Here is a 22,137-nt window from a genome sequence, read left to right on the forward strand (position 1 = left end):
TTAAAACAAGCAAATGTTTCTTTTGTAAAATGGAGAGAAATTCTTCCTATTAAAAACTATTTTAGTGGCCTGGAGGGTGTCCTTGGCAATTTTGGCAGAGGCCTTGGCCAGATCATACTCCAAATCACTCAAGTCTGGACTCCTGGCCACAAAGTAGCCCCCACGGGGGTCCAGAAGGGACCCTGAGCTGTTATCACCATCACCCAACAGCGGGGAAGTGGGGTCAGGAGCACGAGACCCCTCCCAACAGCCACGTAAACTCAAGGACAAAGCTCAGCGTCCTCACTCCCAGGGAGACAAAGCCATTTTATTAGGTGAAGGAGTTTGGGGGCAACACTCTAGCTCTCCTCGGTCGTGTCCGACTCTTTGCGACCCCATTGACTATAGGACGCCAGGCCTCCCTGTCCATCACCAACTCCCGGAGTTTACTCAAACTCATGTCCATTGAGTCGGTGATGCCATCCAACCATCTCATCTTCTGTCTTCAATCCATCCTGCCTTCAGTTTTCCCAGCATCAGGATCTTTTCCAATGAGTCAGCACTTCACATCAGATGGCCAAAGTATTGGAGCTTCAGCTTCAGCTTCAGCATCAGTCCTTCCAATCAATATTCAGGACTGATTTCCTTTAGGATGGACTGGTTTAATCTCCTTGCAGTCCAAGGGACTCTCAAGAGTCTTCTCCAACACCACAGTTCAAAAGCATCAATTCTTCGGCGCTCAGCTTTCTTTATAGTCCCAACTCTCACATCCATACATGACTACTGGGAAAACCATAGCTTTGACTCTACGATCAAGGCTATGGTTTTGAACTGTGGTGTTGGAGAAGACTCTTGAGAGTCCCTTGGGCTCAAGGAGATCCAACCAGTTCATCCTAAAGGAGAGCAGTCCTGGGTGTTCATTGGAAGGACTGGTGTTGAAGCTGAAACTCCAATACTTTGGCCACCTGATGCGAAGAGCTGACTCACTGGAAAAGACCCTGATGCTGGGAAAGATTGAGGGCAGGAGGAGAAGGGCACGACATAGGATGAGATGGCTGGATGGCATCACCGACTCGATGGACACGGGTTTGGGTGGACTCAGGGAGTTGGTGATGGACAGGGAGGCCTGGCGTGCTGCGGTTCATGGGGTCGCAAAGAGTCGGACATGACTGAGCGACTGAACTGAACCGAACTGACTCAACAAACCTTTGTCGGCAAAGTGAAGTCTCTGCGTGAATTCAAAGACTTGCATCCAAAAATCAACCCCAAATATCTGTTGAGCCCCCGGGCCCTGTGCAGGGAAGTCGGCTGGAGGGAAGGCAGAGATAGGAGAGCGTCCTTGGGTCCTGCCCCTCCCCCAGAAGCTGGGCCACAGAGGCCGGACCCGTCAGGCGGCTCCACGGGAGTCAGGCTCCTCTTGCTGGACCATCTTCAAAGAACCAGAAGCTTTCCTACGCAGCAGTGAGGCCTTCAGAGACTGCTCACCCCACACCCCCTTTTCTGGTGGGGGAGATGCAGGCTGACTATACACCTGCTTCCCTGGCCTGTGGGGACCTTCTGTGCCACCAGCAAGAGCTGAAATGCTGCCCTGGAGCACCCAGAACTAAGTCTCTTCAGTTACTCAGCAGCGGGGCCCTGCTGGAGAACATCTGGGGCCCCCACAAATAATGAGAAGTCAGGAGTCAGGCGGGTCTAGAGAACATCTCCCCAGGATCCGGTGGGGTGAGGGTGGGGTCCCGTCTGTCTGTCCTCCTGCAAGGGCCAGGGCTCCGGCTCAGGCCTGTGGCTCTGGGTTAAATGCCTGAGTGAGCAAAGCCACCCTGCCTGGCCCCCCAAAGGGTCACAGAGGCCTGGGCAGTCTTGGGGACAAAAGCCCACCTTCCCAGCTCCCGCAGCTGGTTGTCTGTCCCGGCCACAGCGAGGCCACAGCCCGGCTACCCTGGGACTGTCCTCAAGGGCTGTGCTCTCCTCTCGGGGCAGGACCCTCATCCAGGCCCCCGCCCGACAGACCAGAACATGAGCCCGAGGGGCACACGGGTCCCTGGGTGGCACAGGGCCAGCTGGGGGTCTTCGGGTGAAGCCCTGCCAGGAGTGGGCAGCGCTGTTCCCTAGGGCTGTCCGTGCAGCCGGGGGCGCCCTGGGGACCCCAACACCGCAGGGTCCCCAAGGAGAGCCCGGGACCTGCCACTGGACGTGCCCCTCCAGGGGAAGCCCGGAAGGTGGTCCTGGCATCCGTCCTGGGGAGCAGGATGTTTGCAGGAGCTTCCAACCACACTCAAGGAACCGCAGGTGAAATAACTCATAATTTTTAGGTGCCAACTAGCACGTGTGTGAAGACCCCCTGGAGGGGCTGCTAGGAAGTGTACAGAGGAGGGCAGGCTGTGACCTTCCAGGCCCTTCCCACTGTCCCAGGGGCGCCTGCTTGGGCTGTGCGTGTGGGACGGTGGGCTTTGTCACCAAACGGCTGCCTGAGCCCCCGTCACTCTTGTGTCTCATGGACGCTTCTGGAAAATGAGACCTTACGCTGCCCCCTCCTCAGGGGCAGCCTGGGGTGTGCCCTTCGAGGCCCCTTTCTCATGCCCATTCAGCTGGGGTCCCGCCTGGTACACCTAGGCCTCCCAGCCACGGCGGCGGGATCACCTAGGTCTGCAGAGCGGCCACTGCAGGAAGCAGGCTGCTTCTCCCCAAGTATGCGTTTGGGGCGGGGGCCTGGGGGTCTGCCCTGGGCTCCCTCCTCCCTCCATTCACTCATCCACTCCCTCACGCTTCCTGAGGCCTGTCTGCAGCTGGCCTGGGGCCGAGTGTGCTTCTGCAGCACGTGGCAGGTGCCCCAGCAGTGCCCAGAGACAGCAGACTGCGCGCAGGAGCTTATTCTAACCAACACTGGCACGGTGGCTGCGTGAGGAGTAGCTGGTGCCCGGCGGGACAGGGAGATGTGAGCGAGGGGCCCGCACCTGCCTGGGACTCCGGGCCCAGCTCAGCCCCCAGGAAGGGGGCTCCGAGGAGAAAGAGAAACAGCAAGGCTCTCGGCCCGCATGGGAGGCTGGTCTGGCAGAGGGGACTTGAAGGGCCTCAAGCATCTGGCTGCCCAACAAACGTGGCTGATTTCCGAGGCCGACAAAACGGTGTTTTCCCAAAAGCCAAGCCCGTTTGGAGCTCAGACGTGTCCGGAAGTCATGCTACTGCCCCTGCCAGTGGCCAGGCCCTGCTGAGCCTGACTGCCCACCGCGGGGGGCTGGGTTTGAGGGCAGCAGAGGCCACGAGCCACTCAGCGGGCCTCCCCCTCACCAAGGCTGGACGTCCACCACACGCTAAATGAGGCAGCGGAGGACGGGACCGCGGCGACCAGCTGTCATCCAGCCCCGACGTCTGGTGGGCAGGAGGGGAGGGCCCTGACCACGGTCCCCGGGGCGGGACGCAGGGCTGAGCCCAGGAGAAGCTGCCTGCGTCTCCCCCGTGAGGCCAACCCCGAGCTGGTCTTTCTGTGTAAGCGTGGGGCTTCAGCATAATTGGAAATTGATTTTCTTTTACTCTGCGGCCCTTAGATTTCGAAAGGTCTCTTTTCAGAGGCTGGCTGGACCGCCCCGCATCCTGTCAGCCCCCACACTCGGCCGGCACGCGGGGTGTCCTCGCCAGCACCGAGCTAATTGGGGTCCCGGACCCTGAGTCCACCGTGAACCCTCATCACGGAAGATGTCCCCGCCTGGCCCTGCTGCTTTCTGAAGAGAGACGGTCCCTCCGGTAGAGCAGGGGCGGCCTGGACGGGTGGGGAGTCTGGGGGAGAACAGATGCGTGTCCACGTACGGCTGAGCCGCTCCGCGGTGCGCCTGAGACTGCCGCGACGTTGGTGGTCGGCCGTACTCCACTACAAAATAAAAACATGGCTTTTTAAAAAAAAGAAGAGATGGTGATCACTAGGCAGGAATCTGCAGGGCAGCCCCACCCGGTCCACACCCGCGTGTCCAGTTTAAAAGCTCTGGCCGACGGCCAGCGCGGTGGTGGGCAGGGAGCTGGCGGCCTTCGTGGCCGCTCGCCCGTGAGTGGCTGGGTGCTGCGTCTCAGTTCTCCTCCCTCCCTGCGCCCCAGCCAAATGCTCGATGCTCCCCGGACACCTTCGTACCTGCCACCTTCCGCCTCCACCAGACCCAGCTCTGAGCCCTCTCCTCCCGCCTGGTGATGTCCCTCTGTTCTCCCGGCCCGGCTGAGACCAGCCCCGGGGAGCAGATCACGGAGACCCTGCCCCATCCCCGGAGGCAGGGACGCCCCCCTTTGCAAGGGGGAAGTGGACTCAGAGAGGCTGAGTGACACTGGAAGGTTTGCCCAGCTGGTGGGCGAGGGGAGCTTCCGGCACGCTGTTCCTAGGGGCTTTGCTGATCACCTCGACTGGACGTGCGTGTCCAGCCACAGCCATTCTCGGCCACGCCAGCCCAGCTCTGAACCCTCAAACCGCCCAGCACCCCAAGAGCATGTGCCCCCGCCTCCCGTGCTCCTGGCTCACTGGGGCCAGGGTGCAGGGGCGTGCATCTGGGGACATGGGTGATGGGCCCACAGGAGGGGGTTGACCTTCACTCCCGAGCCGCCCTGTGCCAGCCCTGGCCACCCCGCGGTCCCCTCCCGCCAGATCACAGCAAAGCCAGGCTCCCCAGCAAGCCGGCCTGCGGTCAGAACAGGACGGCTGGAGCCGCTCCCAAGGCTCCGGGGCTCGTCAGGCAGTAACTGGAGCGGACGTGGCTCGCCCGCAGGGCTGAGCGCAAGTCCCCAGGCCAGGGAGCCAGAGGCGGGGGCGGCCGTGTTGCCAGGGGCCGTGGTGGGCCACGCTGCAGGCTCTGCCACCCCTCTGTCAGAACCAGCAGGAACTCCAGGCCCCCTTTGCACCCCAGCCCCCTAAAGCCCCAAGACCACCGACTTGGGCCTCCCGCCTCCCGGGAAGCAGGGAGAGAGGGGCCCGGCCCTCCTGCTGGCGGCCTCTGTCTGTGCAGGGACGGGGCAGAGGGGTGCCAGTTGGGGTCCCCCGGGTTCTGCCTGTGTGCCTGGTTGGGGGTCCCAGCCTCGAGGGAACCTCAGTGCCTTGCCGTATCCCTCCCCAACCCTGCGCCTCCACACGGCTCTCAGGACATCCTGGGGGGCGGGCGGGCAGCCCCCTCCTCACCTTCCTGACCACACACGGATGTCTGGGAGGCAGGGGGCTTTCGGGGAGCCAGGTAGGAGGCCCCCCGAGCCGCAGTGTCTGGGCCGCGCCTGCAGGACCTGGGGTGCAGCCCACAGCCTGGCTTCACTACTTCGCGTCTGCGGGCTCGGCTTGGCCGGAGCACAAAGGAGACCTTCTCGCTGTGCCCTGGCTCCTGCTGTTCTCCCCCCCACCCTGCGGCTTGGACGCCCGAGACGCGCGTGGCTCCAGGGCAGCCGTCACCCGGCTCCCCTGCCTACCGAGCCATGGAGGGCGTGGGGGCCCCCCAGGGTTTGGAGAAAAGGCCTTGCCGGCAGCTCCTCCCATGGCAGCCCCTGCCCTCCTTCCGAGCACTGAGTGCTGCTGGAAACTGTCTCCATTGGAGACTCCTGAGGGTTTATTCCCCAGCCAGGACCCCCGCAGGCACTGGGACCCTCTCCTCCAAGACACACCACCCTCTGCAAGACCCAGCAGTGCTGACTCCAGGCCCGCGGACACGCCCGCGGGCACTGACCACTGCTGGCAGCCCAGACCTTGGACCAGCCTGCCCCCCCTGAGCTCCTGTGTCCCCTCTCGTGGCCGTCCGAACCCAGAGCCCTCCCCACCCTGAGCTGGCCACACGGCCAGAGTCTGGACCCTCCACCCCAGCCCCATAGGGAGGTCAGGCACCGCCAGGGCAGCCAGGCTGTCCACCTCCCCCTCTTCACCGGCACGTCCCGCTGGGCAGACACGGCCCTCCCGGCTGCCACGGCCCTTGGAGGACATCCAGGGCCCTTCTGCCTGAGCGCGGGCCTCCCGCAGCTGAAAACAAACCGCTCTAGAAACCGCGCCCCACAGAGCCCCCTCCGCCCTCTCTGGGGCCTGCAGAGACGAGCAAACCCAGACGGTCCTCGATGGGGAGGGCCCGGGGGGAGGCCTTGGCCTGAGGGGACACGGGTCTGTGTGAAAGATGCTCCTCCTGTCTGGGGGGGAGCTGCTTCCTCCTGGGCTTCCCCAAGGCCACGGGGTGCCGGGGGCCCTAAGAGTCCCTCGTGGACACGGAGCTCCTGTCAGAAGCCTCTGTCCGCCAGGCCGGCCCAGAGTGGAGGGCGGTGCCCTGGGGGTCAGCCGTCTCTTCCCTGGGTGGCCCACAGAGCCCCCAGGGGCTGCAGGAGGCGGACAGGGCCGGCTGGACTCCCAGGGCAGAGGGCAGGCCTGGGAAGGAAGGAAAGGGAGGCGACCCTGCTCCCACCAAGGGGTCCTCATTGACAGGTAGTCTGGGGAGATCAGAAGGCCACAGCTGCCCGCTTGCCCAGCATGGCCCGACCCTGAGGGGCCTGAGAAGGGGGAGGGGAGGGGCGTCACAGGGCCAGAAACTCTCCCCAAGCCGCACACACATATGCACGTGTGCACACTCAGGCGTGCACACGCATATACACACGTACACAACACACAAACGTGCTCCAAGCTGCAGGGACCCGGCTCAGAAGTGCAAGAGGAAAGGAAGTGATAGAGGCTGTAGAGAGCTGAAAATAAAGCTTTAAAGTCACCTGGAGGCTGAGTCACCAGCAAGGTCCTAGAGCTGTTGCCCCTGCCCACGGCACCGAGCAGGCCAGGATGCGGGTTCCTAAGGCGTGGGGCGGGGGGTGGAGGGGAGGGGAGGGGCCCTCTGGCCAGCAGCCCTGAGTCTGGCCCCTGGGACCGACGGCTGACCTCACGGACCCCACACGACACGACAGGCGCTGAGACCTCGGGCACCCCCACCAGCTCCTGTCTGCTCTCAGCTGAGCCCTCCCCACGCTCCAGGGCCCCCTCCTGCAGGTGCTGGGTGCTCATCTGGCAGAAGACCCCCAGAGGAGCCCCACTGCTTCCCCGGGGACCCCCACCAACAACTGCCAGAGCCCTCCCCCGGCTGGACCTGGGGGCAGCTTCCTCAGAGGGACCCCAGGGCAGCCGGCTATGCCCAGGACACCTGCGGGCATAGGCAGCGGTGGAGGGCCAGGCTCCGGGGCCCGTCCCCAGTGTTCTGGGCTCCTCTCCAGGACCCCACCCCCAGGGGCCCGGGCCCGCCAGCTCCCCCCGGCCCTGGAGCTGGGCCCAGCCACCGTGTAGGCTGGGTCGCCCGGCTTTGGGCATTGTCTCTCGCTGCAAGGCCAGGGCAGCAAGCCAAGGCTCCTCGCGGCTGTGCCGGTTAGGGCCTGGACACAGGGCTGGAGAGGACACAGCTCCTCTCAACAGAGTGAAGGGGACACGGCCGGCTTTTCCGAGCCGTGGGCCTTGCTGACCCTGGCTGCTCCCCTAGGGACAGACCGAGGCCTCTGCAGAAGCCCCCAGGGTCATCTCTACTGGGGGGACGGGTTCCAGAGGCCCCGAGCCGCAGCTGGCCAGGGACACGGCTCATGGCAGCCCCGCCCCCACCGGGGGCCCAGCGCGGCCCACCCTGACCCCGGCTGGACCAGCTGTGTCCCGCAGGGGCTCTGGGGATGTGACAGAGGAGGGAGCGTCCCCTCCCTTGACCAGAGTCCCTGGAGCTCGGGGGATGGGAGCACCGAGGCCAGGGTCTGAGCTTGAGCTCCCAGAATAGCCGGGGCGCGGCCGCCAGCCGAGACCAGGCAGCTGACTTCACGCCACAGGCATCCCGGGAAGGGCCAGCTGTCTGCGGCCGCACCTGCGGGGCCGGAGCTGGAACACGGCCCTCAGCGTCGGCCCTCATGGCCAGGGCAGCGGCCACGCAGAGACCAGCCCTGCTCCAGGTCCCAGAAAGGGCCTGTGGCATCTGGGGGGCTGACTCAGACCAGGGAGGGGCCCAAAGGAGGTGCCGCCCTGGCAGAGAGTAGGAGGCGACAGAGTGAACACGTGCCAGGGACGGTGCCCCGACAGTGGAGTGGTGGTGCAAAGGCCCTGGGGCCACCTCCTGCTGAACAGCAGACAGGTCTGCACGGACACCGCTGAGGGCCGGGCAAGGCAGGGCACAGAGCATGTGGGGGATTTTGCACCATTCTCTTAATGGTAAACCTGGGGCAGTTGCCGAGGGTCCATCATGCCCAGGACGTGCCTCTAAGACAAAGCAGGCAGGCGTGCTGAGGGCCTGGCAGTTGGGTAGAGCAGGAGGGCTGAGCCCAGACACAGACTCAGAGCTTCCTGAGACGGAGCAGGTGATATGACGCTGGAGCCTTGTCTGACCAGGGAGCTGGCCTGGGTCCCCCAGGGGCTGCCGAGGGCCCCACTGGCCCCGACCTCTGGGGCTGGCCTCTGCCCGTCTGTGCTGGTTTCCTACTGAGGCTGTCCATACCTCTCTGGGCTTTCAGCGACTGGTGGCCACAGAAGCTTCTGGAACCTGGTACAGCAGCCCCCACTGCAGGAATAAAAGGGTCTTCTCTGCTTCTCGCCGCCATGGACACTGGCCCAGGGGAAGCCTCAGGGTCCTGGGCAGGCTAGGCTCCCAGAACTGGGTGAGGCCAGGAACTGATACTGGAGGGGGAGTCCCCTGGCTGGTGACCCCGAGGATTTCCTGCAGACTGCTGTGTGCAGAGGGGCGCGCAGGGCCTGGGGCAGGGAGACAGGGGGGCTCTGTGCTCCAGACCCGGGCAGTGGGTGGGCCCCCTTCAGGCCTTCGAAGTCCTGGGCTCACCCGCCCTGAGGCCTGAGGTGGCACAGATCCCAAGCGGAACTCTTGGAGAGGTTTCCTGCCCCTGGGGAGGGCAGCAGGGGGCGGGAGATGAGAGAATCAGGAAGAGGGGGGTTCAGGTGTGGGGGATGGGGGAAGGAGGAGGGCTGTAGAGTCCCCAGAGTGGCCCTCGGCTCGCAAACCCCAGGGCAGCGGACTCTGAGGCTTCCTCTTGGAAGGACCTCTCCAGTTCTCTTGACTTGAGTCCTCTAGGCCAGGGTGGGTCTCCTGACCCTCAGGTCCCAGGGGGCTGGGAACTAGGATCGAAGGGGCCATAACCTGGTCTGGGAAGCCTGCTCCAGGAAGCCTCTAGGGCTGGCTCCAGGCCAGAATCACCCACTCCGGCCCTGCTCCCACATCAGCTCTGATCAGACCAAGGCCACAGCACTGCACCGTCCAGCCAGCATCCAGAGACGACCAGCCCCAGTAACAAGACGTGGAAGATGCACGCACAGCCCAGCAATGCCGGCTTAGCCATCTGTGTGAAGCAGCTGTATGCCCCTGCCCAGTGCCAGGCCCCAAGGAGGAGGGAGACAAGGCCTGGCCCCGGGGCTCCTCTGATGCCAGCCGGGCAGTGGGGTCTGGACGCAGAGGCTCGGTCACATTCCTGAGGGATGACGCAGGCTCCTGGTTATCACAGGCGGCCCCTGGGGAAGCCCACCCTGGGGCTCCTGGCCATGACACGGGCATTCACGCAACACACCTGCCCTCGGACACTCACAGGCCCTGCACGGGCCCTTGGAGGCCTGGAGCAGAGAGCCGGGGTCCCAGGGGAGGAGGCCCTGGGCTCCTAGATAGTGGCCAGTGACGAGGGTCTGGTGGTGGCCATCAGGGTCAGGAGTGTCCAGCCCCAGGCCTGGCTCAGTGGCCTCAGGCTACGACTGTATCCCCCCCAGGGACCCCTAGACTCCCGAGAGCCCCAGCTTTCTAGGCATATCCTTGTCGATTCTCAGCCCTGCCCCTGAGAGGAAGCCTCTGTCACTTTAAAGGGAGATGCAAGTCCTACTGCTTCCAAGGTTGACTTAAATCACATTTATTGTACTATTCAAACACATTTTAAAGTAAAATGATGTTTGAAAGCTAACCGTGAACAACCGCAGGAACGCTGATGGCCGCAGGGGGTGATGCTGTTGGGTTGAGCTCACTTTCCTGGACCTTTGGAGTCCCGTGCTCTCACTGCCTTGGAAGGAAGCCTTGGTTTCCCAGCTCTTCAAGAGCCCGGAGAAGCCGCAGAGCACCCCCCACCCCAGGACAGCGGCTCCGAGAGCGGAGGGAGGGGCCCGCACCCGCCACCTGGGCACCTGGGGCCGTGGCTGTGGCCACAGCCGGTCTCCTCCACGCGTCGGCACCTGTGCCTCGCATTTCTGATTGCACCCTGACGGCCATCTGGTCCTGTCCAGTTCCCGGCGCTCAGGAGCAAGGCCAGCATGACCACTTACGCCTCCTGTCTTGGTGCCACTACCTACGCCTCGACGGCTCTGGGTGCGCGGGGGTGGGGGTGGACTCCACGTTGTTAGAATGCCTCCCAGAGAGGCCCCCCAGTTTGCACTCAGGGTCTGCAAGCTCCCTTCCCCCCGCCGCAGGCTTCGTCTGCGAGGACTCTTTGCCCACCTAGCCGCTGCGTCTGGATTCACTGTGGCTCACACACACCTCCCTGTGTGCTCTGAGACCAAGCATGTTTCTGTGAGGGTCACGGCCGTTTGGCGTCCTCTTTGTGAACTGCCGGCCGGGGCTCTGCCCGCTTTTCTGGTCTGTTGCCTGCTGTTTTGTAATTGCTTGGCCAGTGCCCTTTACATATTCTGGACCCAAAGCCCCCTCTGTTACATATGCTACAAACACCTTCTTCCATCCTGTGCCTTGTCTTCTTCGGGATCTGGGGACCTTCCTTCCCTTTTCACTTAATCAGTGCTGCCCAGACGTTTGGGGTCTGATGCTAAGTGGGAGGGAGCAGTCCTGCCCCCCAGGACACTGCCAAGTGGAGGTGATGCTGCACAGAGCCGAGCCGGTGCGGTGGGGAGGGGTCACCTCGGGGGTGGGTCTTGAGGATGGAGAGCATCAGACAGACAAGGGGCCGAGACTTTTACCCGCGAGCGGTTAGCAAGCGGTGTGCCCTCGGGGGGCCCTTGGAGCTGCAGCTCCCACCTGGCCTGGCTTCTGGGCAGGAGCGAGAAGACATGGCTGTCTGTCTTTGTGACTTGTCCACAGGGTATGGCCAGGGCTCAGAAGCACACATCCTTTTGGGAAGCACCCACTGGATGCCAGGTCCTTGGCTGCCCCCCACCTCACTCCCAGGAAGCTGACCCAGCTAGCAGCCAACCAGGGGGACAGTGATGCCAGGAAAGGTAGGAAGACAGTTTCAGGTGCAGAGGGGTGGCGCTGGGCACCCGAGAGCTCAACCAGCTGCTCACACAGGAGGCAAAGGGAGTCCTCTCTGCAGCCAGGGCGGGGGCCCTGGACACACACGGTCCAGGCCACTCTGCCCTCAGGAGTGCAGAGAGCCTCTCGCCTCACGATTGCAGTGTCTCAATTACCACGCCAGGCACCAGGGCTGTGGGGCATGAGGCCACCTCCTGGCTGCCTCTCCTGGGGTGCCTGGCCCTCCTCGAAGGCCAGAGCACAGGCTCTCCACCATGAGAGCCCCACACCGACTTCGCTCACCCCAACACCCCTGAGCGCCGCCCAGCCCTGTCTCCCCGCCCCCAGCCCCCCGACAACCACGGCTCTTCCTACTGTCTCCACAGTTGCGCCTTCCCAGAATGCCATCGCGATGGAAAAAGCCCAGAGGGAGCCTTTCCAAGCTGGCTTCTCCTCTCACTCAGCCACATGCATTCAGGGCTTCTCCGTGTCTTTTCACAGCTTGAAGGCTCATTTCTTTTTAGTGCTGAGTAATATTCCACTGCCTGGATGTGTCATGGTTTATTTATCCAGCAGTGAAGGACATCTTGGTTGCTTCCAGTCTTGGCAATTATGAATAAAGCTGCTATAAACATCTGTGTGCAGGGACAGCTCATTTTTTAAATGGGCAAAAGACTCAAAAAGACACTCACAGAGCAGCAAGTAAACACGTGGAGAAAAGTGCTCCGTATCCTTAGTCATCACGGAAATGCAAATTCAACCACAGTGATCACCAGGATGACTCAGACTAAAAGAACTGACAAAACCAAGGGTTCTCATGGATGCTGAGCAAGGGCAGTGCTCATATGCTTTGCCCGAAGTGTGAATTGGTGCTTTAAGTTAGGAAACTGTTTGATGGTATTTCCCAAAGTTGGAAATGCTGTGTCCCGGCGATCCCTTTCCCAGAAATGCTTGCATATGTGCACAAAAGGACACTGGCGTGGAGGCAGAGCAAGGGCACTCACCGTGGCCCCAAGCTCGCAACAAACCGTCCACTGGCAGTGCTGCGAAGAGCTACTTTCAATTACATAGTCATCCGGTGGGACAGCAATGAAGAAAGGATAGGTTACTGCCTGTCATAACCTGGAGGAGCTTCACAAATACAATTGGAGCAAAAGAAACCACACACAAAAGAGCTGGCACTGTATAAGTTCATTTACGTAAAATACAAACCCAGACAAAACCCACTGATGCTGACGGAAGTCAGAGAGCGGTAGCCTCTGGGGGGGGCTACCAGGAGGAGGAAGGGGCACCAAGGGCTCTGGGAGTCTGTTCGGTGGCTTCATCCGGGGGTGGTTCCATGGGTGTGCTCACTTCTCAGATGCATCAGGCTGCATGTTGATAATCTGTGACCTTGTCTGCATGCATGTTATTCTTCAGGGAAAAGCTTACTAAAAAACCCTGCCCATGAAAATGTATGTGTAGCCTTTGAGGTTCAGGGATAATCTGCTCGCTGCAGACGTCGCTGCGGTCCACAGCAAAGACGGCAACCCCTGAGCCCAGAAACGACGAGCAGCCAGCAGAGACGGCTGCGCCAAGCCCCCCGGAGGAGCCCGTCGGCCCAGGAGCTGCGAGTCTGCATCCTGCGTTTACCGGCGCGTCTTCACCAGGTCCTCAGAGACAAGGGAGTAGGAAGGCCTGGGAGACTTTCCACACGCCATTCTTGCTTTACCACTCAGTCGCTCCCGCCAGGACGTCAGCTCCGGAACGCAAACCTTGCCGTCCAAGGGTGAAGCCGTCTTTCGGCTCCACGCTCTCATGAACCTGGGGGCAGAATCACTGCTCAAGATCAGAGCATCCTCTGTGTGGCCTGCAGCCGATTCTAGGAGACCTGGTGCTGGAAGGGCCCAGGGGCCAGCCCCAAGTGGGGTGAGCGGGCCTGAGGGCACCTGAGCAGAAGCAGAGCGGCCGGGCCGAGGGGGCAGAGGTACAGGGTGGGGGGCATAGACGGGCACATCTACACACCAGGCTGCCCTGGGGGCCACGTCCTTCACAGCCTCTCACCCCCCGCCATGGCCAGGCACCCCGGAGGCCGGCCCCAGCCTCTGGCCTGCAGTGGGTCAGCCTCGGACACCCCCAGCCTGCCGGTCACTGCCCGGCCCTTCTCGTGGCCAACCCCTGCCTGCCGTCAGGAAACGGAGGCCCCCTGGACACGTCTGGCTTCCTCCCTGTCCCCTCAGCTCAGACTCAAGTCCCTCAGTGCTCCTCCCACCCCCATCTCCAGAAAGCGCGTGCTCACAGCTGGACCTGGGGACGTGGGGCTGCTGGGTCAGCGGCGTCGCGGAGAGACTTGGACGCCAGGAACGGGACTCATCAGAGGGAGTCATCAAGGAGCCCTGAAGGCCACCAGGAGCGCCCACCGCCCCGGGAGGAGGCCTCTGTGTCCCAGCCTGGACGCTCGGCCCCGGCAGGCTGCCCTGGACGCGCTGTCTCATCGTCCTTTCCCTTCTCTCTCCTGTCCGGGTCTCTCGGCTCACCGTGGGTCCCTGAGGATGGAGCCTGTCCGGCCGCCCGGGCCTGCCGTCAGAGCGCGGCACTCGCCAGGGTGTCCGGGGGAGTGAAGGAGGGGCTGAAGTGCAGGCCCAGCTCCTGGCTCAGGCCGGCTTGCATGGGGTCCTTGCAGGCCGCCCTGTGAGGAGCAGCGTGCAGAGCCCCGCTGGACACCACCAACACCTGCGTCTGGTGGCCTCTCCCCACCACCATGCCCCCCCGCAGGCTGCCCTGCCGGGTGGTCCCAGGTGGGCCTTGGGGTCTCCTGGGCCGGTGGTCCCGGGTGGGCCTTGGGGTCTCCTGGGCCGGTGGTCCCGGGTGGGCCTTGGGGTCTCCTGGGCCGGTGGTCCCGGGTGGGCCTTGGGGTCTCCTGGGCCGGTGGTCCCGGGTGGGCCTTGGGGTCTCCTGGGCCGGTGGTCCCGGGTGGGCCTTGGGGTCTCCTGGGCCGGTGGTCCCGGGTGGGCCTTGGGGTCTCCTGGGCCGGTGGTCCCGGGTGGGCCTTGGGGTCTCCTGGGCCGGTGGTCCCGGGTGGGCCTTGGGGTCTCCGGGGCCTGGGAGGCCGCTGCTCCCTGTGCTCCGGCCCCAGCATGGGGAACGGCCCTCAACGGGCGCGGGACCAGGTCTGGAGCGGACGCCCGGTCCTCAGGGCTCAGGACACAGCTTGCAGCAGGTCCAGGGTCAGGCCCACCCAGGGGCGCTCCCAGCACCCACAGGGGAAGGAGCCACGTGAGGACTGGGGCAGGCACTGTTCTGGGGGGAACACCGAGTGCACCCTGATTCTCAGTACGTCAGTTGTGAACACGCCCCTCACAGCCGGCCCAGAGGTGGGAGGAGACACGCTGGGTGCTCACCATGAGGACAGGAGGTGGGGGCGTGGGTGCTCACCATGAGGACAGGGGATGGGGGGCTTCCCACAAGACCCCACAGCCTGCTTCACAAACCCCCCGCAGCCCCTGCACGCCGGTCCTGGGCCCCCTCGGGGCAGGCCCTCAGCGGCACAGCCCGGCCAGGCCCCTTGGCTCCGCCTCGGCCCCACGTGGGTTCCGCGATGGCCCGGCTCCAACCCGCACAGTGCGTCCTGCTGTAAGAGAGCAGGGCTGGACCGGGCTGTGAACGCTGCCCGGCTGGGAAGGCTCAAGGGGCCAGGCCGGCTCAGAGGACACCTGTCAGCCGCCCCTCTGCCCTCCCTTAGCACTTGGGCTGCGGGAGGCCTGGAGAAGCAGGTGGCTACGGGGGTGAAGAGGGCTGGGCTCAGAGGGCCTCAAGGTGCCCGCAAGGGTCGCCCACCAGCAGGACGCCGCCACGAGGGTCTGCGGCCCTTCCGTGGGGAGGCACCAGAGCGCGATGACCCCGGGTGGCCCCGCAAGGGCTGCAGGGGACAAGTCCAGCTTGGGGACAAGGGGGCAGGAAGGAGACCCCAGTCCTGAAGGGAGGGCCAACAGAGGGGCTCTTGGAAGATCTTTGAAAACTCAGGGGAAGCGGGCAGCCCTGAAGGCCAGGTCAACACAAAATGTCCAGGACAGCACCGCGTGCAGAGACGGACAGCGGAGTGGTGGTGGACGGGGTGGGGGAGGGGCCGCCCCCGGCCGTGGGGGCTCCTTCCGGGGGTGATGGAGGTGCTCAGGAATTGGATGGTGGTGAACATTGCACGACTGGGTGAACACACTTAAAAGCCACTGAAATGCACAGTGTATGTGGGTGAGTTACATGGCGAGTGACTCATTTCTCAAGGAAGCTGTTATGAAAACAACAGGGCAAACGCTTTCCCTGTTCCAGACTTGAACACGGCCATTTCACCAAAAAGCTCTGGGGGTTCCCGTCCGTGGGGTGCTGTCCAGACCCATGTGTGGGCACGTGTGCTCAGGCCGTCAGCTGTCTCGGCTTCCTGCCTTTTCTGGGCGGTGAGCTGGGAAACACACGTGCTTCAGAAAAAAATTAGGATGAATTCGTCCTGACACAACTCAAGTGTGACGGTCAGGATTTTAACCAACTTCTCTTCCACTGTGTCTCTTGTCTTTTTCACTAAAAACCTTGGCTCCTAATCACTGAACTACTGCTCCTTTGCATTCTTGTACAACAGATATAAATCCGGGAGAAGGAAATGTCAACCCACCCCAGTGTTCTTGCCTGGAGAATCCCATGCACAGAGGAGTCTGCTGGGCTACAGTCCATGGGGTCGCAAGAGTTGGACACGACTGAACACACACACACAAACACACAACAGATATAAAAACACGCACACACATGGTAAGCATTCACATAGGACTTCCAACAATTAAACTAAGATTTCTTTATAGCTCTGACATCCTAGAACAGTCAAATAACTTGAAATCACAGATAAACGTAATCTTGGCATTTCAATCAGGATATTCACGTTTCAATCGTATCTGAATACTGTGAATAAAGGAGCCTTAATATCCACCAACGCATTTCAAGACTGATGAATCACAGAACTTTAAAACAGTAAAGTCATGCGATCACAGATGGCCGAACTATAAACCTGACAGCTCCTGAGTCATCTTCAACTGCCGAGTCACCACGTCCCCATCCCCCAGATCCTCAGGGTTGGAAGGGGCCCCAGAAGTCGTCCCCACTGGAGAAAGCCTGTCCGGTGGCCTGTGGCCGAGGCAGCCCCCACGCTCCCGCTGGCCGTGGCCCGGCCAGAGGGAGGCAGCGGGAGAGGGCGGGAAGGGGCGGCCCAGAGCAGGAGCCCTGAGAAGCAGCTCCTGACACGCCGCCAGCCAGGACCCTCTGCGGCCGCTGGGGGCCCGGGCACTGTGCCCACTCAGAACACACAAGAGGAGGCTTGCTCAGGCTCAGGGAGAGAGGGGGAGGCCATCGGCCCTGCCAGGTCAGGAGCACCTGTTCCTCCCGTGGAAGGTGGGCCCCACCCGGCAAGGCCTGCAGGCCCTTTCTCCTCCTGCCCTCAGTCTTTCCCAGCCCCAGGGTCTTTTCCAATCAGGGCTGCCCAGGAGAGGGGTCCCCGAGTGTGTCCCAGAGGTCAGGCCTGGCTGCCTGCTGGCCGCAGATAGCAGGGCTACAGAGACCTCCATGTTAGCCGGGCAGAAGGCTTAGGAACAACCATCCTGCGCTTCAGGGACACAGAGCCCCCTGCTTCCTTGGAGGTGCCCATCGGAGCCTCCCAGCCCCCCAGTTGCATTCCTGCAAAGGCAGGAGTGTGGAGAGCAGACAGGCTCATCTTCTAAGATCAAAGGGGACACGTGGAGTGACCTGGCCAGTTCACTGATGGAATCACGTCCCCCACCCACCACCCCAGCACCCCAGGGACCCGGGGGCACACAGCCTGCTGTGTCCACGAGATGGTGACCCTGCAGCAGGGCGGTGAGGCCTCTGTAGTGGACTCTGCATGCGCTGCCCAGACACCCCTGCAGGACCGGGGGTGGCGAGGGGGAAAGGACTCACCCTGCACCTCAAACAGGCCCCGGGGCCCACCTGAGGCCACTGGGGGCTCAGCAGGCGGTCCCTCCCAGCGGGAGGTCTCCTTGGAGGAGGCTCCTCCCCGGCCAGGGCCCCGACCGACCCAAGGGGCTTGGCCACCGTGGGTGGGGCAGGAGAATGGCTGCATCTCATCCCAAGGGTGTGAGGTGCGGGTGCTGAGCTGTGTCCGTGGAAAGGACACAAGAGCTCCCGGCCGCCTCCAGACCTCAGCCTCATCGCCCACGTCCCAGAGGCAGACCTCGGACCCTGGTTGCACAGGAGGGCCTTAGAGGAGAATACTGGACTCAGGTGTCCAGGGGAGGTGAGATCTGGCTTCCCTCTGACCTGGGCGAGTCAGGGCTCTCCCGGCCGCCTTGGTTCCGCCCCAAACTGCCCTGTGGCCACACACGGGGCCGAGTGTGGGCTCACGGTCAGCTCTCCATCCCTGAGCTGCTCTGAGACCTCGTCTTCCAGCAAGATCACTGGTCCGGCCAAGTGGGGGCCAGACCCGCACAGACGGGCTCACAGACGCAGGATGTTGGGACAGGGGCCCGGCCAGGCCCCCCGCCCCCAGCGAGGTGGGGTTCCTTGGAACCAGCCCCGGAGGTGTGAGGCTAGGGTGGCTGCTGTGACCCACAGAGGGATCTTGTTTACAAAGGTGGGGGTGGGGCGCCCTGAATTAACAGGGCGTGCAGGGCTCCCGAACGGGGTCCAACCACCATATGCGGGGCAGAAACGTGATCAGAGACGGCCCACACCACCCCCAGCCCCTGGACATCAGCTCCAAGAGGCAGCCAGGACCTGGGGTCCTCAGACCTGCCCCCTCGGTCCTGGGGATCGAGGCGCTCATGCTTGAGCAGACCCTGGGGAAGCAGTGAGGCACCCCCAGCCCTTCTGCATGACAGCAGGGCTCAGGGGGCCTCAAGGGAGAGGGGAGTGGGTCCCGGCACCCCAGGACACACGGCCCGGCCCCGGCGGGCAGCACCACTCTGCAGCTCTGCCCTCGCTCCTTCTAGGAGCAGGGCTCCCAGAGGGCAGAGGCTCAGGGCCCGGCCCCAGGAGGTAGTGCTGAGGTCCAGGCCAGCCGCCCCTGCTCCGGGGGCCACCCCCACTTCCAGAACCAGACACCCACCCCGGGCAGCTCATCCCAAGGTGACCCACCCCCTCAATGGCCAGCAGTGCTCTCCGACTTCCTGCAGGCAGGCGGGGGCTGGGGCACAGGCTGGTGGACAGACGTCATTAGGAAATCGACTTTTCCTCTTTTCTCTGCTCCTGGCCCACAGCACTGTCTCTACTTTCGATGGCACCTTCCTGCCAAGTGAGCTCACAGGCCAGGGTCCCACGGGGAGGGACCCCACCTGCGTGACCGCAATAGCTCAGAGAAGACGGGGCCACGTGTGTGATGCTAACAGCGCCTGGCACGAAGCAAGTCTGCGGAACCGGGCAGCATGAGGTCAGCTGCTGGAAGGACTTCCAGGGGCCCCTCTGCTGGCAGCCCCTCCCTGCCCCGGACATCTGGGAAAGCGGCCGATCAGGCGCCCGTGAAGGGTTCAGCACGTGACCTAGGGTCAGCGCTCTCCCTGGGGGAGGGGAGGGGAGCTGCAGTAACTGACAGGCTCCAGGGGAGACCTGGGCACGGTTGGAAGGTCTGCGGAGTCAATGTGGACCCCACAGCCCCAGGAGGGCGCCCCGAAGGCGGTGATCACTGCAGCAGGGCCCCCAGCCTGCCAGGAGGGAGCGGGGTCCTGTCTGGGGCCACCTGCACCCAGGGCCCGCAGCCCGGCGGTGCCCCTGTGGGTCCCCAGCAGCCCCCCAGCCCTGCCCATCCATGCTCAGAGGCCAGAAAGGCCTGGGTCCCTCTACCCACGCCCATGGTCCCGCCTTTGTTCCCACGTCTTCAAAGCGAGCACAGGAAATGCCGCCCGTCCCTCCCTAAGCCTGCTGACATCTTGAACCACTTGGAGGATTCCAGCCCCGCAGTCCACGGTCACTCCCTGAAGCCCCAGCTCCCTGGGAGTGGCTAAAAGCAGGGTGTGACCAGCCGGCCCCTCGTGGGTCCTGGGCCCTGTCCACTGAGGCAGAGGGAGGGGGCCTCGAAGCTGCGCTGCTCCCGTCACCCACGGGGCTGAGTAAAGGATGTTGGGCAGGGCTGAGGGCAGGCAGTGAATACCTCGAAACGTCAGGCCTGCCCCCACCAAGCTGCTGGTTTTCCTCTCTGCCTTCTGTCTGGAGCCGCGTCTGAGTCTCTTTCATGACAGGCAGGAGCATAGAAACACACACAGAGCCACAGCCTTGAAGTGGCACCGCGGGCGGAGGGCTGGCATCACCTGGGGCTCAGGGCACAGGGGCACTGCAGGCGGAGGGCTGACATTGCCTGGGGCCCAGGGGAGGCCGGTGAGGAGACTCAGGGCACAGGGGCACCGCGGGCGGAGGGCTGGCATCACCTGGGGCCCAGGGGAGGCTCAGGGCGCAGGGGCACCACGGGCAGAGGGCTGGCATTGCCTGGGGCCCAGGGGAGGTTCAGGGCACAGGGGCACTGCGGGCGGAGGGCTGGCATCACCTAGGGCCCAGGGGAGGCTCAGGGTGCAGGGGCACCGCAAGCGGAGGGCTGGCATCGCCCGGGGCCCAGGGGAGGCAGGTGGGGAGGCTCAGGGCCTAGGGCCAGTGCTCCCGTGGGGCGTTGAGGGGCTGGGGCAAGAGGACAGTTCTCCGAGGGCCAGGCCAGGCCAGCCCCGTCACGGAGCCCCCGAGGGCTGCTCCGCGGGTGTCTCATGAGGCCTCTGGCAGGAGGGCCAGGCGGGCGGCCCCTCCACTTGCATCCGGAGGGTCTCCTGCCCGGCCCTCTAGTTCAGGCCACTCAGTTCAGTTCAGTTGCTCAGTCGTGTCCGACTCTGCGACCCCATGGACCGCAGTGTGCCAAGCTTCCCTGTCCATCACTAGCTCCCGGAGCTTGCTCAAACTCATGTCCGTCGAGTCGGTGATGCCATCCAACCATCTCATCCTCTGTCATCCCCTTCTCCTCCCGCCATCAATCTTTCCTAGCATCAGGGTCTTTTCCAATGAGTGAGCTCTTCACATCCAGTGGCCAAACTATTGGAGTTTCAGCTTCAACATCAGTCCTTCCAATGAATATTCAGAACTGATCTCCTTTAGGATGAACTGGTTGGATCTCCTTGCAGTCCAAGGGACTCTCAAGAGTCTTCTCCACACCACAGTTCAAAAGCATCGATTCTTACATGCTCAGCCTTCTTTATGGTCCACTTCTCACATCCACTCAGGCCACTCAGGCCTCCGCAGACCCCGAGGAGACCCAGACGCTGTTCTGCACCCACCTCCACTCAGCCTCCGGGAGCCTGGAGCTCCGGCAGGGACCTGCCCCATGGGGGGTCATCCCCCCGACCCAGGAGAGGAGACAACAGTGAGTGGGGTCCCACGTGCACCCTCCCCCGACACCCACCCCTCAGGGGCAGGGCAGGGCCCCGTGCCCCAGCCCTGCCTGGAGCCCAGCCGGGGGGCAGCTCCCCCCGGGTCCCCTCCACGACTGCGGAGGGCAGGCACAGCCAGGTGGGGAGGCTGTGGTCATGGTCAGCTGGGGGCAGGGTGAGACCCAGAAGCGGTGTCAGGCCTGCTGCAGTGACACCAGCCCATCGCTTACCGGGCGGGCCACTCAGGCCGGCAGCCGGACCTCTGAATCTCGTCTGCAGGATGATGCCCGCCGGCCCTCGGGATCCGGTGAGGACTAAAGGAGCCGCTGTGTGAAAGCCCCGCTCCCAGCCCCCACCGCCCAGCACGGTGCGTGGCCACTGCCGTGACCACTGGCCTGCAGACCAGGCATCCTGTCCCCCAGATGAAGCCGGGAGCCAGAGGAGGCCCCCGCCCCAGGCCCTCTGCCCACCCCCCACAAGAAGCTCGCCTTCTCTGAGGACAGAGGGAGGTGGGCGGAGGGACCTGAGATTCCAGGAGAGCAGGGTCTGAACTGGGAGGGGCAGGCCCAGCCCGGGCCCTGCCCCTGCTGCCCGCCACCCCCCCTCCCCCACAGAGGTGGGGCCGGCATGCTTGCCCAGACAGGGCCCGGCCCAGCGGGACCTGGGACGCAGACATCAAAGGCGCCAGGCTGTACCTCGCAGAGAGAGGCAGGCTGGAACGCGGAGGGCCGCCTCCCTGCCTGGCGAGGAGCCGGTCTGCGCCTCACCTGTAGACGAGACCTGAGGCTGCCAGGGTCCCTGGCCGGGCAAGTCGCCTGTCTGACCGCCCAGAGCAGGGCCGTCACTGACGATCCAGACACCCTGCCTGGTGCCCAGCAGGCGGGCCGGAGACTCCCCTGGGGGGTATGGGCGCCTGGGAGGGAGGGGCCACCAGGAGGGGCTGCAGGAGGTCTGAGCGCCACTGTCCCAGCCCCCAGCCCCCCGGGGGCCCGGGCAGGAAGCTGATCCAGCCATTCTAACCCCCCAGGTGCCCCCGGCAGTTAGCGGCCCGTGGTCTCCACACCTGGGCGAGACTGCGCTGGGAGCAGCCCCCAGGGACAGCAGAACCCAGCCCCCCAGACATCCCCATCTTGAGACCCAGAAACCACGACCGTGTTCCCCTGGAGAGAGGACACTGCAGGCAGGACTATGTGGAGACCCCCGAGGTTCCACTGTCCCCGCGTGGGGCCTTGTAAGAGGAAGGCCAGCCGGCCAGAGAAGGAATCAGACGCGGGGTGACAGGCACGGGGCTCAGGCTCCTCCCGGAGCTGGAGGAGGCCAGGGAGGGACCCCGCGGCCCCCAGGGGCCCCAGAGGACCCAGTCCTGCAGACCCGGCAGTTGTGGAGTCTGACCTCTGACCTGGAGAGAACGCAAGTGCTGCCTTAGCCACTGATCTGGGGGACCCGCCCCCAGGGGAGGGAGGTGGGGGCTGTGCCCTTTGCTTCCCCCCCACCCCGTAAGTGTGGGCAGGGGCAGGAGCACCCACCCCCGGGGCCAGGGTGTGTCACCCGGGGAGCCAGCGGGTCTGGGAGGGCTCAGCTTTGTGGTCTGAGTGTGT

General features: G+C 63.8%; 1 long non-coding RNA gene across 2 annotated transcripts; it reads right to left on the reverse strand.

The window, feature by feature from the left end:
* Window positions 1-275: 275 nt before the first annotated feature.
* On the reverse strand, window positions 276-7,174 carry LOC145506026 (uncharacterized). 2 transcript variants are annotated; one of them, XR_014053461.1, is made up of 3 exons: window positions 6,676-7,174; window positions 1,158-3,844; window positions 276-364 (listed from the first exon to the last, which is right to left on the reverse strand). It is a non-coding gene; the product is annotated as an uncharacterized LOC145506026 (long non-coding RNA). The 2 variants fall into 2 exon arrangements; XR_014053460.1 differs by having other exon boundaries at window positions 276-381.
* Between the last annotated feature and the right edge of the window lie 14,963 nt (window positions 7,175-22,137).

This window comes from Giraffa tippelskirchi, chromosome 5 (genome assembly GCF_054371585.1).
Source record: "Giraffa tippelskirchi isolate mGirTip1 chromosome 5, T2T-mGirTip1v1.2.pri, whole genome shotgun sequence".
Taxonomy (NCBI): domain Eukaryota; kingdom Metazoa; phylum Chordata; class Mammalia; order Artiodactyla; family Giraffidae; genus Giraffa; species Giraffa tippelskirchi.